Source organism: Sapajus apella, unplaced genomic scaffold (assembly GCF_009761245.1).
Source record: "Sapajus apella isolate SASKATOON/1434 unplaced genomic scaffold, GSC_monkey_1.0 scaffold156, whole genome shotgun sequence".
NCBI lineage: Eukaryota > Metazoa > Chordata > Mammalia > Primates > Cebidae > Sapajus > Sapajus apella.
In genome coordinates, this window is record NW_022437096.1 from 2156300 (window position 1) to 2171714 (window position 15415).

The 15415-nt window shown below is 44.0% G+C and overlaps 1 protein-coding gene across 13 annotated transcripts in view; it reads left to right on the forward strand.

Annotated features, from left to right (window-relative positions):
• PPP6R2 (protein phosphatase 6 regulatory subunit 2) overlaps positions 1-15415 on the forward strand; it is a 108400-nt gene that overhangs the window by 35629 nt on the left and 57356 nt on the right. For all 13 annotated transcript variants that reach the window (XM_032266217.1, XM_032266221.1, XM_032266223.1 and 10 more), the window contains exon 2: positions 4941-5070. The gene's annotated coding sequence lies outside the window, so the exon portion shown is untranslated. The remainder of the gene's footprint in view (positions 1-4940; positions 5071-15415) is intronic.

Consider the following 15415-nt stretch of genomic DNA (forward strand, 5'->3'; position numbering starts at 1 on the left):
TACTAAAAATACAAAAAATTAGCTGGGCATGGTGGCGCGTGCCACCATGCCCAGCTAATTTTTTGTATTTTTAGTAGAGACGGGGTTTCACCATGTTGACCAGGATGGTCTCGATCTCTTGACCTAGTGATCCACCCGCCTCGGCCTCCCAAAGCGCTGGGATTACAGGCTTGAGCCACCGCGCCCGGCCCCAGCCAGGATGTTCTTGAACTCCTGACCTCGTGATCCACCTACCTTGGCCTCCCAAAGTGCTGAGATTACAGGCGTGAGTCACTGTGCCTGGCCCTTCTCATTTTTGTGTGATGCTTTCCCTGGCTTGGGTACCTTCCTTACACATGTGCACTGATGAGTGCTTGGCCAGAGAGGAGACCAGGCAGGAGGTGTCCTCTGTAGATCTTCAGCATCTGCTGTGAGCCCTGCCCTCTCTGGTGTTCAGGGGGTGTCCTCTGTAGATCTTCAGCATCCGCTGTGAGCCCTGCCCTCTCTGGTGTTCAGGGGGTGTCCTCTGTAGATCTTCAGCATCTGCTGTGAGCCCTGCCCTCTCTGGTGTTCTGCCTGTGAACTCTAGCTACCTTGGACTGTCTGGACTCCCAGCTTTGTTTTTCGTCAGGAGACTACCAGCCTCCACCTGGTTCTTCCTTGGGCTGTGGCCTGGCTTTTCAGGCAGAAGCTGGACAATCACAGGGCTCCCTCCTGTCATTTGTTTCCCTTCTTCTTTTTTTTTTTTTTTTACAAAGATGGGGTTTCACTATGATGGCCAGGTGGTCCACCCACCTCGGCCTCCCAAAGTGCTAGGATTACAGGCGTGAGCCACCACGCCTGGCTTGTTTCCCTTCTTTCAGGGGTCTTGAAAACCATTGCTTCCCTATGTCGTCGTCTTTTTTTTTTTTTTTTTTCCAGTTGTTGAAGATGGGAAGGTAAATCTGGTCTGTTGTTCCATTTTGGCCATAAGCAAAAGTATAAAAAAACAGGTTTTTTAAATGAAAGCTGAAGTTTGTGTAGAAGTATTCATGGGGACCTGGCAGAATGCTGACCCACTTTCTGGTGGGGATGCCTGGATAGCAGAGCAGAGGCAGCTTTTTCCTGGGTCGACATCAAAGAATTTGGCGTATTTAGGGAAGTTGTTGGGGATAGGACTTGGAAGAAGTTTCCCTGGAAAAATCAAGAGCTATGTGCTAAGAAGAAAGCGATCGAAGACTTTCCCTGCTGAGACAGAGTCTTGGCGAAAGCAGGCTTCTACCCTGCAGTGGGAGAGTGGGAGGCTGTGATGTTGCCAGGAGAGCGGAGAGCGGAGGATGGTGGTGGACGCCTAGGGTGTGTCTGTGAGGAAGTGGGCCTGGAGCCGCCCGTCCCTCTCCTTCGCTGTCACAGGTGCCATTCAAGGCACACAGTTAAGTAGATGAAGGGAGGGAAGGACCGTTGCTTCCAGCAATATTATGCTGTTACTGGGCTCTCCCATTCCAGTCTAATTAGATGCCGGATAAATTACAATAAATATAGTTTCTTTATTTTTTGTTTTTTTGGAGACAAGATCTCACCTTGTCACCCAGGCTGGAGTGCATTAGTGTGATCATAGCTCGCCACCACCATGTACACCTAGGCTGAAGGAATCTTCCCACTTCAGTGCTTAGTAGCTGAGACTGCAGGCATGCACCACCACACCTGGCTAATGCTGGTGCTGTTTAGGGACACACACACCCACCCGTTCCTCCTCCAGCTGACACTGAGTAGAATTTGTTAAGAAGATGTATGTTACAAAATCATTGACTTAAGATTAGAATAAACAGGCCCAAGGTCAACATCATAAAAACATTATTTTGAAACTGTGTATAAAGTTTTAGAAAAGTGGGCTGAACAGTCCATTTTGAGTTATTTAGCTTAATAATTTTAATTGGCCAGGTGTGGTGGCTGACGCCTGTAATCCCAACACTTTGGGAGGCCGAGACAGGCGGATCATGAGGTCAGGAGTTCAAGACCAGCCTGACCAATATGGTGAAACCCCATCTCTACTAAAAATACAAAAATTAGCTGGGCATGGTGGCATGTGCCTATAATCCCATCTACTCAGGAGGCTGAGGCAGGAGAATTGCTTGAACCAGTACCCGGGAGGCAGAGGTTGCAGTGAGCCGAGATCACAGCACTGCACTGCAGAGTGAGACTCTGTCTCAAATAAATAAATAAATAATAATTTTTTTTTTTTTTTTTTTTTGAGACAGAGTTTCTCTCTTGTTACCCAGGCTGGAGTGCAATGGCGCGATCTTGGCTCACCGCAACCTCCGCCTCCTGGGTTCAGGCAATTCTCCTGCCTCAGCCTCCTGAGTAGCTGGGATTACAGGCACGCGCCACCATGCCCAGCTAATGTTTTGTAGTTTTAGTAGAGACGGGGTTTCACCATGTTGACCAGGATGGTCTCGATCTGTTGACCTCGTGATCCACCCGCCTCGGCCTCCCAAAGTGCTGGGATTACAGGCTTGAGCCACCGCGCCCGGCCCCAATAAATAATAATTTTAATCAGGAAATGTAAGATAGAAAAAGTATTACCTGTAGTAGAAGGTAACACTGACTTATCCCTGGGTTACTGGCACCATTTCGAATATCTTTTTTGTTTGATTTTAATTTTTTTAGAGATGGCGCCTCACTCTGTCGCCCAGGCTGCAGTACAGTGGTGTGATCCTGGCTCGCTACAGCCTTTTATTTTGTTTTATTTTATTTTTTGAGTTGGAGTCTCACTCTGTTGCCCAGGCTGGAGTGCAGTGGTGCAGTCTTGGCTCACTGCAACCTCTGCCTCCAGGGTTCAAGCAATTCTCCTGCCTCAGTCCCCCGAGTATCTAGGATTACAGGCGTGTGCCCAGCTAATTTTTTGTGGTTTCACCATGTTGGCCAAGCTGGTCTCGAACTCCTGACCTCAAGTGATCCGCCCACCTCAGCCTCCCAAAGTGCTGGGATTACAGGTGTGAGCCACTGTGCTTGGCCTTTCACTGCAGCTTTGAACTCCTGGGCTGAAACAATCCTCCCATTCAGCCTCCCAAGTAGCTGGGACTACAGGTGCATGCCACCACGCTCAGCTAATTAAAAAAAATTTTTTTTAGGAGAGACGAGGTCTTGCTGTGTTGCCCAGGTGGTCTTAAACGCCTGCACTTCAGTGATCCTCCTGCCTCGGCTTCCCAAAGTGCTGGGATTATAGTTGTGAGCCACCATGTCCCGCCATTTGTTTGATTTTTATATGAAATGCAAAAATATGCAAAAGTAGAAAAAGCATAACATCTTTGTACTCATCACCCAACTTCAACAGTGAGCAATACTTTTTTTTTTTACTTTGAAATGTTTTATTTTCTAAATCAAAAAGAAGTGTATTCATGTTAAATTTGGAATGTTTAGCTTTTCATTGATCTCTCAAAATGCTTTTCAGATACTAACAGTGTACAGAACTATACGTAATTAAAAATTTTTTTTTAATGTAGGACTATTTCTAAGAAACCCTTTTTAAAGGTCAGGGTATTGGCAATTGTAATTTTAAAATAATTTTAATTATTATTGGACATTTAAATGACAATGGGTTCAAGAGCTAAAAATCAGACCTCTTTTAAAACAGAAATTTTATTTTCTGAAGGACTTCATACCTGACAACTCAAATTAAACATAATACTTCACCCATCCACAAAATTATTGAATACATTATTTCACCTGGGACTAGGAAAACTATAAAATGGAATTTTTAAGTTATAGCCAGGCAGAGTGGTTCATGTCTGTAATACCTGCTACTCAGCAGGCTGAGGCAGGAGGGTCACTTGAGGGCTGTAATGGTGTCTACACTAAGTTTGCCATCAGTTCGGTGACCTCCCAGAAATGGAAGACTGCCAAGTTGCTGAAGGAGGGGTGAACCAGCTCAGGTTGGAAATGGAGCACATCAGAAACTCCCATGTTGATTATTAGTGGCATTGGAGCTGTGCACAGCTGCTGCTCTCCACCCTGGGCAACATAGCGAGACCACCTTCTTTATTTTATTTAAATTTTTATGAAAATACACACATCCTCACTGAACAGACTATCTTCTTTAAAAAATATATATATATGTATATATCTTAATACATCATTTTGTCTGGGCGTGGTGGTGCATGCCTGTAATCCCAGCTCTTTGGGAGGCCAAGGCGGGCAGATCATGAGGTCAGGAGATTGAGACCATCCTGGCTAACATGGTGAAACTCCATCTCTACTAAAAATTCAAAAAATTAGCCAGGCGTGGTGGCAGGCACTTGTAGTCCCAGCTACTCAGGAGGCTGAGGCAGAGAATTGCTTGAACCCAGGAGGTGGAGGTTGTAGTAAGCTGAGATCGCACCACTGCACTGCAGCCTGGGTGACAGAGCAAGACCCCGTCTCAAAAAAACAAAAACAAATGTGTGTGTGTGTGTGTGTGTGTGTGTGTGTGTGTGTGTATTTTTATGAAAAAATATATAGTTTTAACTGTCATGTTTGCTAGTTAATTATGAAATCAAAGAGAAACTTTATATTCAAGGGACAGATGATAAATGCTCTTCCATTGCTTTATTTAAAAAAATTTATAATAATTACTATTTTTTTGAGATGGGTTTAGTCTCTGGTCATCCAGGCTGGAGTATAGTGGCATGATCTCAGCTCACTGCAATCTCTGCCTTTCGGCTCAGGCGATCCCACCTCAGCCTCTGAAGTAGCTGAGAATACAGGCGTACGCCACCATACCCGGCTAATTTCTGTATTTTTTGGTAGAAATGGGATTTTTCCATGTCGCCCAAGCTGATCTTGAACTCTTGGACTGAAGCGATCTGCCACCGTGGCCTCCCAAAGTGTTGGGATTACAGGCGTGAGCCACTACGCCCAGCCTCCTTTTCCTTCTGCCTGCCATTTGGATAAGTTAACTTTACAAAGGAAGAACTTAAAATAAGATTTTTCCTCTTATATTTCAGGTAAAGAGTTTATAAATCTTCCACTGAATGAAAAAAATTTTTCTTAAAGCTGCATATACTCCAAGAAAAAATCCACAAATGTTTTTCTATTTTGCCTGAATACATGATTTAAACGAGGTTTCCACAGAAGGTAAGTTTCTTTTTCAGTCTGATTCTGTTTTATTGTGTAATTTATACAAAAGTACTGTATAGGTGGAAGTTCAAAGTTGGGTGACAGCAAAAAATGTAGTTTAGAAGATGTGCCTGTGGTCTGCTGTCTTTGGTAGTTTTTGATCCTCCTGTGTCTGGTTATGAGGTGCTCTGTGTGTCTTTGAAGCAAGTTACTTGGTCTCTCCAAGCCAAAGTTTAATTCTTACAAAATGTAGACAGTCTTGCACATGTGTAATGAGGTATATGTTCTCCCTCACTTGCAGGGAACATCTGAGATACAGCATATACACTGTCACAGTTGTCATTCAAGGCACACAGTTATGTAGAAAATGAAAAAGGGAGGGAAGGACCTCCACTTCCAGCAATATTAGATGCTCTTAACGAGGCTCTCCCATTGCAGTTCAGTTAGATGCTGAATCAATTACAATAAATATAATTTCTTTACTTTTTATTTTTTCTGGAGACAAGGTCTTACTTTGTCACCCAGGCTGGAGTCTAGTGGTGTGATCGTAGCTCACCACAACCATGTGTACCTAGGCCGAAAGGATCCTCCCACTTCAGTCTCCTGGGAAGCTGGGACTACAGGCATACACCACCATGGCTAATTAAAAAATTTTTTTTAGAGGTGGAGTTTCATTGTGTTACCAAGACTGGTCTTGAACTCCTAGGCTCCAGTGATCCTCCCACCTTGGCCTCCCAAAGTGCTGACATTATAGGTGTGAGTTACCATGCTTGGCCAGATATTATTTTATTTATTTTTTTGAGACACAGTCTCACTCTGTGGCCCAGGCTGGAGTGCAGTGGCATGATCTCGACTTACCACAACCTCGGCTTACCACAACCTCTGCCTCCTGGGTTCTAGTAATTCTCCTTCATCAGCCTCCCAAGTAGCTGAGATTACAGGTGTGTGCCACCATGCCCGGCTAATTTTGTTTTTATTTTTATTTTTTGAGACAGAGTTTCGCTCTTGTTACCCACGCTGGAGTGCAATGGCGCGATCTCGGCTCACCGCAACCTCCGCCTCCTGGGTTCAGGCAATTCTCCTGCCTCAACCTCCTGAGTAGCTGGAATTACAGGCACGCGCCACCATGCCCAGCTAATTTTTTGTATTTTAAGTAGAGATGGGGTTTCACCATGTTGACCAGGATGGCCTCGATCTCTTGACCTAGTGATCCACCCGCCTCGGCCTCCCAAAGTGCTGGGATTACAGGTGTGAGCCACCCTGCCTGGCAGCCAGATATAATTTCTGTGAGCACTTTAGTGCATTAAAAATTAAGATAACCCAGCTGGGTGGACGGATGGCTTGAGTCTGAAAGGTGGAGGTTGTAGTGAGCCAAGATCGTGCCACTGCCCTCCAGCCTGGGTGACAGAGCCACACCCTGTCTCACACACAAAAAAACACACCAACTGGGCGCAGTGGCTCATTCCTGTAATCCCAGCACTTTGGGAGGCTGAGGCGGGTGGATCACCTGAGGGCAGGAATTCAAGATCAGCCTGGCCAACATGGTGAAACCCCGTCTCTACTAAAAATACAAAAAAAAAAATTAGCCAGCTGTAATCCCAGCTACTTGGGAGGCTGAGGCAGGAGAATGGCTTGAACCCCGGAGGCGGAGGAACAAAAGCAGCACCACCAAAACTGAGTATATGGCTTAAACAGATTAAACACAGATGAAGATGGAGTTAGTAAAGTGAAACACAGAGGAAGACATTATCCAAAGTGCAGCCCCAAGAGATCAGTGATGGTTGATGGTAGTAAATATGTAGTTGGAATTCTAGAGTGGGAAAATCAGGAAAATTGAAGAGAGGTATTATTCAAAATATTAATAGCTTTGAAATTTCAGAAACTAATAAAAGACATAAATCCATAGGTTTAGGAAGCACAATATGTCCCAATCAGTATTTTTAGAAAAAAACAATCCCACACCCATACGCTGAAATTGTATAGCACCAAAGACAAAAAGAAGGTATTAAGTTGAAGGTAAAAGATAGATGACCTAAAATGGAATATTAGCTAGGTTGACAGCAGGTGTCTCATCAGCGTGAATAGAAGCCAACAGAAGCCAGTAGAATAATTCCTCAAAGCAATGAGAGAATATAAATTTCATTGTAGAATTGCATATCAAGCTGGGTGCGGTGGCTCACGCCTGTAAACCCAGCACTTTGGGAGGCGCAGGTGGGTGCATCACGAGGTCGGGAGTTTGAGACCATCCTGGCTAACAGTGTGAAACCCTGGTCTATACTAAAAATACAAAAAATTAGGGGGGCGTTGTGGTGTGCACCTATAATCCCAGGTACTTGGGAGGCTGAGGCAAGAGAATTGCTTAAACCCAGGAGGTGGAGGTTGCGGTGAGCCAAGATCACGCCTCTGCCTCCAGCCTGGGTGACAGAGCAAGACTCCATCTCAAAAAAAAAAAAAAAAAGATGTGTCCAATAAATTTTGCAAGAAAAATGGGAAGGTTTTATGTTTCTGAGAATGTTAGACTAGGTTGTTTAGACTACCTTCTACTTACCCCAGAAAAACAACCACAATTGTTAGATTAAAAAAAATAGATACAAGAACTGACAAAAAAAAAAAAAAAAACAACTTTCAGATAAAAATCTAACTGAAAATAACGGAGAAAGGCAATTTAAGCACCATAGGATGGAATCTGCTTTTGCCTTGAGGGCATCTGCTGATCTGGACAAAGCGGGGCTTTGATTTTAGGGGATTTTTGGGTGAAAAAAACAGTCGTTAAGCTTGATCCATCTCAAGGCAGATAACCTAAAGGAGACCCCCCATTCTTGGAACTCTGAACGCTGTACCCTCAAGGTGTCAGGGCAGATGAGGGGCACGTGTGCCCTAGTCTAGTGGGCCCTGACACCATTCCTTGATCCCACCTGGCTGTCTTTTTACTAAATGTAACACAAAAAGATGAAAAGGGAAAAAACCTGTTTCTGAGAATTGTGGCTATTTATTGGCCTTTCCGAGGATTTTTAGCCCAGGTTACATTGCCTGGTAGTTCAGGGAAATTGAACATGAATTTAATTCAAGGTGTTTCTGGCTTGGTAATGCCTTTAGTCATCTGACAGGAACAAAGATGAAACCTCTCTAGAAGAAGTTACCTTCATCCTAAGATACAAAGAATCCCTGCAGATTTTTTGAGATGGAGTCTTGCTCTATAGCCCAGGCTGGAGTGCAGTGGCATAATCCCAGTTCACTGCAACTTCTGCCTCCCAGGTTCAAGTGATTCTCCTACCTCAGCCTCCCAAGTAACTGGGACTGTAGGTGTATGCCCGGCTAATTTTTGTGTTTTTAGTAGAGACGGGGTTTCACTGTGTTGGTCAGGCTCGTCTTGAACTCCCGACCTCAGGTGATCCACCCGCCTTGGCCTCCAAAGTGCTTGGATTATAGGCATAAGCCACCACGCCTGGCCTAACCTGCAGATATTAAGGACAGTGATTAATAGTACACAGACAAAAATGACTAAGCACGCAAGACAATAAGCCACCCTGAGTTAAAACCAGTACAGACAGTTCAGTGTGGTGGCTTATGCCTGTAATCCTAGCATATTGGCATATTGGGAGGCTGGGGTGGGAGGATTGTTTGAGTTCAGGAGTTCAAGATTACCTTAGGCAACAAAAGGAGCCCCCATCTCCCCAAAAAGTAAAAAATTAGCCAGGAGTGGTGGTGTGTCCCTGTAGTCCTAGCTGCTTGGGTGGCTGAGACTGGAGGATTGCTTGAGTCCCCCGAGTTTGAGGCTGCCGTGAGCTGTGATTGTACCACGGCACTCCAGCCCGGCTGACAAAGTGAAACCTTGTCTCAAAAAAAAACTCCCAGAAAACAAAAACAGAAAAACCAGTGGAAACACTTCCTCAAAGACTTCAGATATTGGGGTTGTTAGAAACAGACTATTAAAAAAGTGTGCTTTTTTTGTTTGTGAGAGGGTCTTACTCTGTCGCCTGGGTTTGGAGTACAGTGGCGTGATCTTGGCTCACTGCATCCTCCATCTCCTGGGCTCAAGTGATCCTTTGCCATGTTGCCCAGGCTAGTCTCAAATTCCTGGCCTCAAGCCATCTGCCCACTTTGGCTTCCCAAAGTGCTGGAATTACAACCGTGAACCACCGCACCCGGCCTGTCCTTCTTATTTTTAAAGAAATGAATATTTAACAACATAAAAATATTTGTAGGAAACAATCAAAGGTGATCTAGGGGCCGGGTGTAATGGCTCACACCTGTAATCCTAGCACTTTGGGGAGGCTGAGGCAGGCGGATCATGAGGTCAGGAGTTTGAGACCAGCCGGGCCTACATGGTGAAACCCCATGTCCACTTAAAAACAAAACAAACAAAAAAAAAGGTGATCTAGAAAACTTGAAAAAGGACCAAATAGAACTTCTAGAAATAAAGAATAAAACATCCAATATGAATTCAGGCCAGGTGTGGTGGCTCATGCCTATAATCCCAATACTTTGGGAGGCAGAGGCGGGGAGATCACTTGAGCTCAGAAGTTCAAGACCAGCCTGGGCAACATGGTGAGAATTTGTGTCTACAAAGAATTTTAAAAATTAGCCGAATGTGGTGGTTGCACACCCGTAGTCCCAGCTGCTTGGGAGGCTAAGGTGGGAGGATCACTTGAGCCCATGAGGTCAAGCCATTATTGTGCCAGTGCACTCCAGCCTGGGTGACAGAACAAGACCCTCTCTCAATAATAATAATAATTCAGTGTGTGTGGGTTTAATAAAAAATATATACAGTGAAGTGAAAATCAGTGAACCAGAAAACAGGTCAGAAGGAATTACCCAGAATGAAACACAGAGAAAATGATGGGAAATAGAGACTAGAACATGGGACACCAAGGGGAAATGTCTAGTGTATGTTTACTTAATGTTCTGTAAGAAGAAAAGAGAGAATGGGACGGATTTATTATTAGGAATGATAAAGACTAAAATTTCCCAGAATTGGTGAAGTCTATAGATTTGTGAAGACGAATAGATAAATAAAAGAAACGTTAAATAAAAAGAAAATTTATAGCTAGCCAAAGGAGAGAAAACTACAAAGCACCAAAGGCAAAGAGGGACCTTAAAATAAACCTGAAGAATAAGACAGATTCAACTTAATCTGAGCAGTGGTAAGACTGATGGCTGACTTCTTCAGTGCAGCAATGGAAACCAGAAGCCAGTGGAGTAATATTGTGCTGAAAGGGAAAAAATTCCTCACTTCTATCTTTATATCAGGAAAAATTATCTTTCCAAAAAATTATCTGCTATAGGCCAGGCGTGGTGGCTCATGCCTGTAATCCCAGCACTTTGGGAGGCCAAGGCAGGTGGATCACCTGAGGCTGGGAGTTTGAGACCAGCCTGGCCAACATGGATAAACTCTATCTCTACTAAAAAGACAAAATTAGCCGGGCTTGGTGGTACATGCCCTTAATCCCAGCTACTCAGGAGGCTGAGGCAGGAGAATTGCTTGAACCCGGGAGGAAGAGGTTGTAGTGAGCTGAGATCACACCATTGCACTCCAGCCTGGGCCATGAGAGTGAAACTCCATCTCAAAAAAAAAAAAATGATCTGCTATAGTTGAATAATTGTGTCCCTCCAAAATTCATACCGAAACTTAATCCCCAATGCAGTAGTTTTAAGAGGTGGGGTCTCCCACTCTGATCAACATAGGGAAACCCCATCTCTACCAAAAAAAAAAAAAATTAGCTGGGCATGGTGGGGCATGCCTGTAGACCTACCTACTTGGGTGGCTGAGGCAGGAGGATCACTTTGAGCCCAGGAGATTGAGATTGCAGTGAGCTGCGATTGTACCACTGCACTCCTTCCCGGGTGACAGAGTTAAACCCTGTCCCAATTAAATTAAAAAAAAGTGAGGCCTTTAGAAGATGATTAGGTCATGAGAGCTCCACTCTCATGAATGGGATTAGTGCCTACAGAAAGGCTTGAGGGAGTCTGTTAGTCTCTTTTGCCATGTGAGGACACAGTGGAGCCACCATCTGTGAAAATTAGGTCCTCATCACACACCAAATCTGCTGCTGCCTTGGCTTTGGATTTTGCATCCCCCAGACCTGTGAGAAGTGATTTTTTGTTGTTTGTAAATTACCCAGACTGAGATGTTTTGTTGTAGCAGCAGAAACACAGCCCTTTACTAAATATAATTCTCAAGGATAGGGCCAGGCGCAGTGGCTCATGCCTACAATCCCAGCACTTTGGGAAGCTGAGAACGGTAGATTGCTTGAGACCAGCTTGGGTGACATGGGGAAACCCCATCTCTACAAAAAAATACAAAAATTAGCTGGGAGCAGTGGTGCATGCCGGTAGTCCCAGTTACTTGCGAGGCTAAGGTGGGAGTATCACTTGAGCCCAGAGGTGGAGGTTGTAGTAAGTTAAGATCACACAACTGCACTCCAGCCTAGGTAACAGAGTGAGACCCTGTCTCAAAATAAAATAAAAAAGAATGAGCTTTAGGCAGAAAACAGTGATCCTAAATGGAAGAACTGAGATTCTAAAAAGAATGCAAAGCAAATATGTGAGCAAATTTAAATTAACATAGACTGGGTGCAGTGGCTCCTGCCTGTATTCCAGCACTTCGGGAAGATCACTTGAGGCCAGGAGTTTGGGACCAGCCTGGGCCAATAGGGAGACCTTGTCTCTACAAATAATAATAAAATCAGGGCCGGGCGCGGTGGCTCAAGCCTGTAATCCCAGCACTTTGGGAGGCCGAGGCGGGTGGATCACGAGGTCAAGAGACGAGGTGACGTCTCTACTAAAACTACAAAAAATCAGCTGGGCATGGCGGTGCATGCCTGTAATCCCAGCTACTCAGGAGGCTGAGGCAGGAGAATTGCCTGAACCCAGGAGGCGGAGGTTGCGGTGAGCCAAGATCGCGCCATTGCACTCCAGCCTGGGTAACAAGAGCGAGACTCCGCCTCAAAAAAAAAAAAATAAATAAATAAAATAAAATAAAATAAAATAAAATCAGCTACAAATAATGAAATAAAACAAAAATGGTGGCACATGCCTGTGGTCCAGGATACTGAGGAGGCTGAGATGGGAGGATCACTTGAGCCCTGCAAGTTGAGACTGCCTGATCATGCCACCATACTCCAGCCTGGGTGGCAGACTGAGACCCAGTCCCCTCCAAAGAGCCCCATTAATTGTTTAGTAATATAATAATATCTATGGGGTAAAATCAAGTAGCATTGCATGATACATGAAAATGTTAACATGTAAGTCATGGAGGAGAGTAAAGGAAGTTAATACATTCCAGTCTTTGTAGTATTGTCTTAGTCCATTTGTGTTGCTATAAAGGAATACCAGAGGCTGTGCAATTTATAAGGAAAAGAGGTTTATTTGACTCACAGTTCTGGTTCTGATAAGAATTTCAGGCTGCTTCCACACATGGCGGACATTCAAGGGGAGTCAGAGGGAAGCTAGCTCGTAGAGACCCTGTGGTGACAGAGAGGAAGAGAGAAAGAGATGTCAGGCGTTTTTCCAACAGCCAGTTCTCTTGGGAACTAAAAGTGAGAACTGGCCGAGTGTTGGCTCACACCTGTAATCCCTGCACTTTGGGAGGGCGAGGCAGGTGGATCACCTGAGGTCAGGAGTTCGAGACTAGCGTGGTCAACATGGTGAAACCCCACCTCTACTGAAAATACAAAAATTAGCTGGGCATGGTGGCAAGTGCCTGTAATCCCAGCTACTCAGCAGGCTGAGGCACGAGAATTGCTTGAACTTGGGAGGCGGATGTTGCAGTGAGCTGAGATTGCGCCATTGCACTCCAGTCTGGGGACAAGAGTGAAACTGTGTCTCGGGGTAAAAAAAAAAAAAAGAGTGAGAACTCAAGTTACTCCCTCAAGAATGGCACCAAACCATTCACAAGGGATCTGCCCCGACAACCGAACCACCTCCTACCAGGCCCCACCTCAACACTGGGCATTCAAGTTTAACATGAGGTGAGACTTGGTGGGGCCAAGGAAACCATATCTAAGGCCAGGCGCAGTGGCTCACACCTGTAATCTCAGCACTTCAGGAGGCCAAGGCAGGACGATCACCTGAGGTTGGGAGTTCAAGACCAGCCTGACCAACATGGAGAAACCCATCTCTTAAAAAAAAAAAAAACCGTATCTAAGCCACAGCAAACTAGGATAAGGATTAATTATAGTTTTCCTAAGTGTGCAGTTTACAAGTTCTAAGGAACCATTGTAAGACTAGAAACTGTGTACAATTTCCAAATTAATGAAGAGAAAGTAGTAGAACTTCCTTTATTCTTGTAAGGAAAAGTTGCAGAAAATTGTTTAGCAATGCTTAACTAAATGGTACTATTAATGTATTGAAAACCTGTGAAAATGGAAAGAAGACAGGGCTTATGCTTTTACCACTTGAAGATGGTGACAGAACTGTTAGCTCAATAAATCAGAAAAAGATGATAAAAAGATAAAAAAATTTCTTTTTTTTTTTTTTTTTGAGATGAAGCCTTGCTCTGTAGCCCAGGCTAGAGTGCAGTGGCGTGATCTTGGCTCACCTCAACCTCCGCCTTCTGGGTTCAAGCGATTCTCCTGCTTCAGCCTCCTGAGTAGCTGGGATTACAGGCGCACAACACCACGCCTGGCCAATTTTTGTGGTTTTGGTAGAGACCATGTTGCTCAGGCTGGTTTCAAACTCCTGACCTTGTGATCTGCCCGCCTCCGCCTCCCAAAGTGCTGGGATTACAGGCATGAGCCACCATGCCCAGCCAAAAGATAAAAAAATGTAAAGGGAAGAAACAAACTATTATTCATTGGTGACACTATTATATATGTAGAAAGTTCAAAATGATCTAAAGCTATAATAAAGTCAGTGCCTTACCCAAACAGCTCTAAAGTCAATAATCATTTAGCAATTGTCTGGATTAAAAAAATCAAACAAAAATAATTTACTGTGTACCAGCAACAAAACAAATACACTGAAGTTAAAAAGTAGTGCATACAGTAGTATTTATTTAATCATAAATAATTTAATTATAAATAATTTTTAATAAATTAATTTTTAAAATTTATAACAAAAACTTCCTAGGAATAAATTTAATAAAAGCTGTGTAAAACCTTTATGGAGATCGCTATACAATTTTGAAAGAAATTAAAGATGAATAAATGAGCAGATGTACCCTGGTTTTGGATTGGAAAACTCATTGTTACAAATATACCAGTTCTCAGCTGGCGTAGGTGACTGATGCCTGTAATCCCAGCAGCTTGGGAGGTCGAGGTGGGCGTGTCATGAGGTCAGTAGATCGAGACCATCCTGGCGAAGGTGAAACCCCACCTCTACTAAGATACAAAAACAATTAGCCAGGCGTGGTGGCATGTGCCTGTAGTTTCAGCTACTCAGGAGGCTGAGGCAGCGGAATTGCTTGAACCAGGGAGGCGCGGGTTGCGTGAGCCAAGATTGTGCCACTACACTCCAGCCTGGGTGACAGAGCGAGACTCTGTCTCAAAAAATAAAGTAATATAAATATACCAGTTATCCTCAAACTGATCTAGAAATTAAATGCAATCCCAATAAAAAACCCGTGATCATCAACAGAGGGTGTGTGTTTTGGCGGGTGAAATTTACAAGCTAATTTATTTATTTTTTTGAGATAGGGTATCACTCTGTCACCCAGGCTGGAGTGCAATGGCACAATCTCAGCTCACTGCAACCCCCGCTTCCAGGGTTCAAGTGATTCTCCTGCCTCAGCCTCCCAAATAGCTGGGGTTACAGGTATGTGCCACCATGCCTAGTTAATTTTTGTTTTTTTTAGTAGAGACAGGTTTTTACCATATTGTCCAGACTGATCTTGAACTTCTGACCTCACATGATCTGCCCGCCTCAGCCTCCCAAAGTGCTGGGATCACATCCGTGAGCCACCACGCCTGGCCTGATTTTTAAATTATATAGAAACAAAGGGGTCCATGAATACTTAAGATATGATTGAAGAATTCCAGTTTATTACTTGCATCAAAGATCTTGTTTTAAGACATTGCTTTGAAAGCTAAAATGCTGGGGTTTTTATATTGGTAGGGTGCCCATCAGCTCTGGTTTGCCCAAGTGTACTGGTTTTTGCTGATGGTTCTGGTCTCATTAATAACAGAATGTGTTTTCATCACGAGTCGTTTTGGAAGTCATGTTCTGCTGTTTGGGTAAAGAATTGATTGTATTTTTTAGTTTCATTTTTAATTTTTATTTTTAGAGTTGCCCATGTTTTCCCAAATACAGAATTCTAAACCAGAGAATAACATCTTAACATAGCAGAGAGATTGCTTCTCTTTTGATAAGTGGTGGTCAGGAAGGAGTGCCAGGCAGCATTAAGCTCTGGCCCAGGAATGTCTTG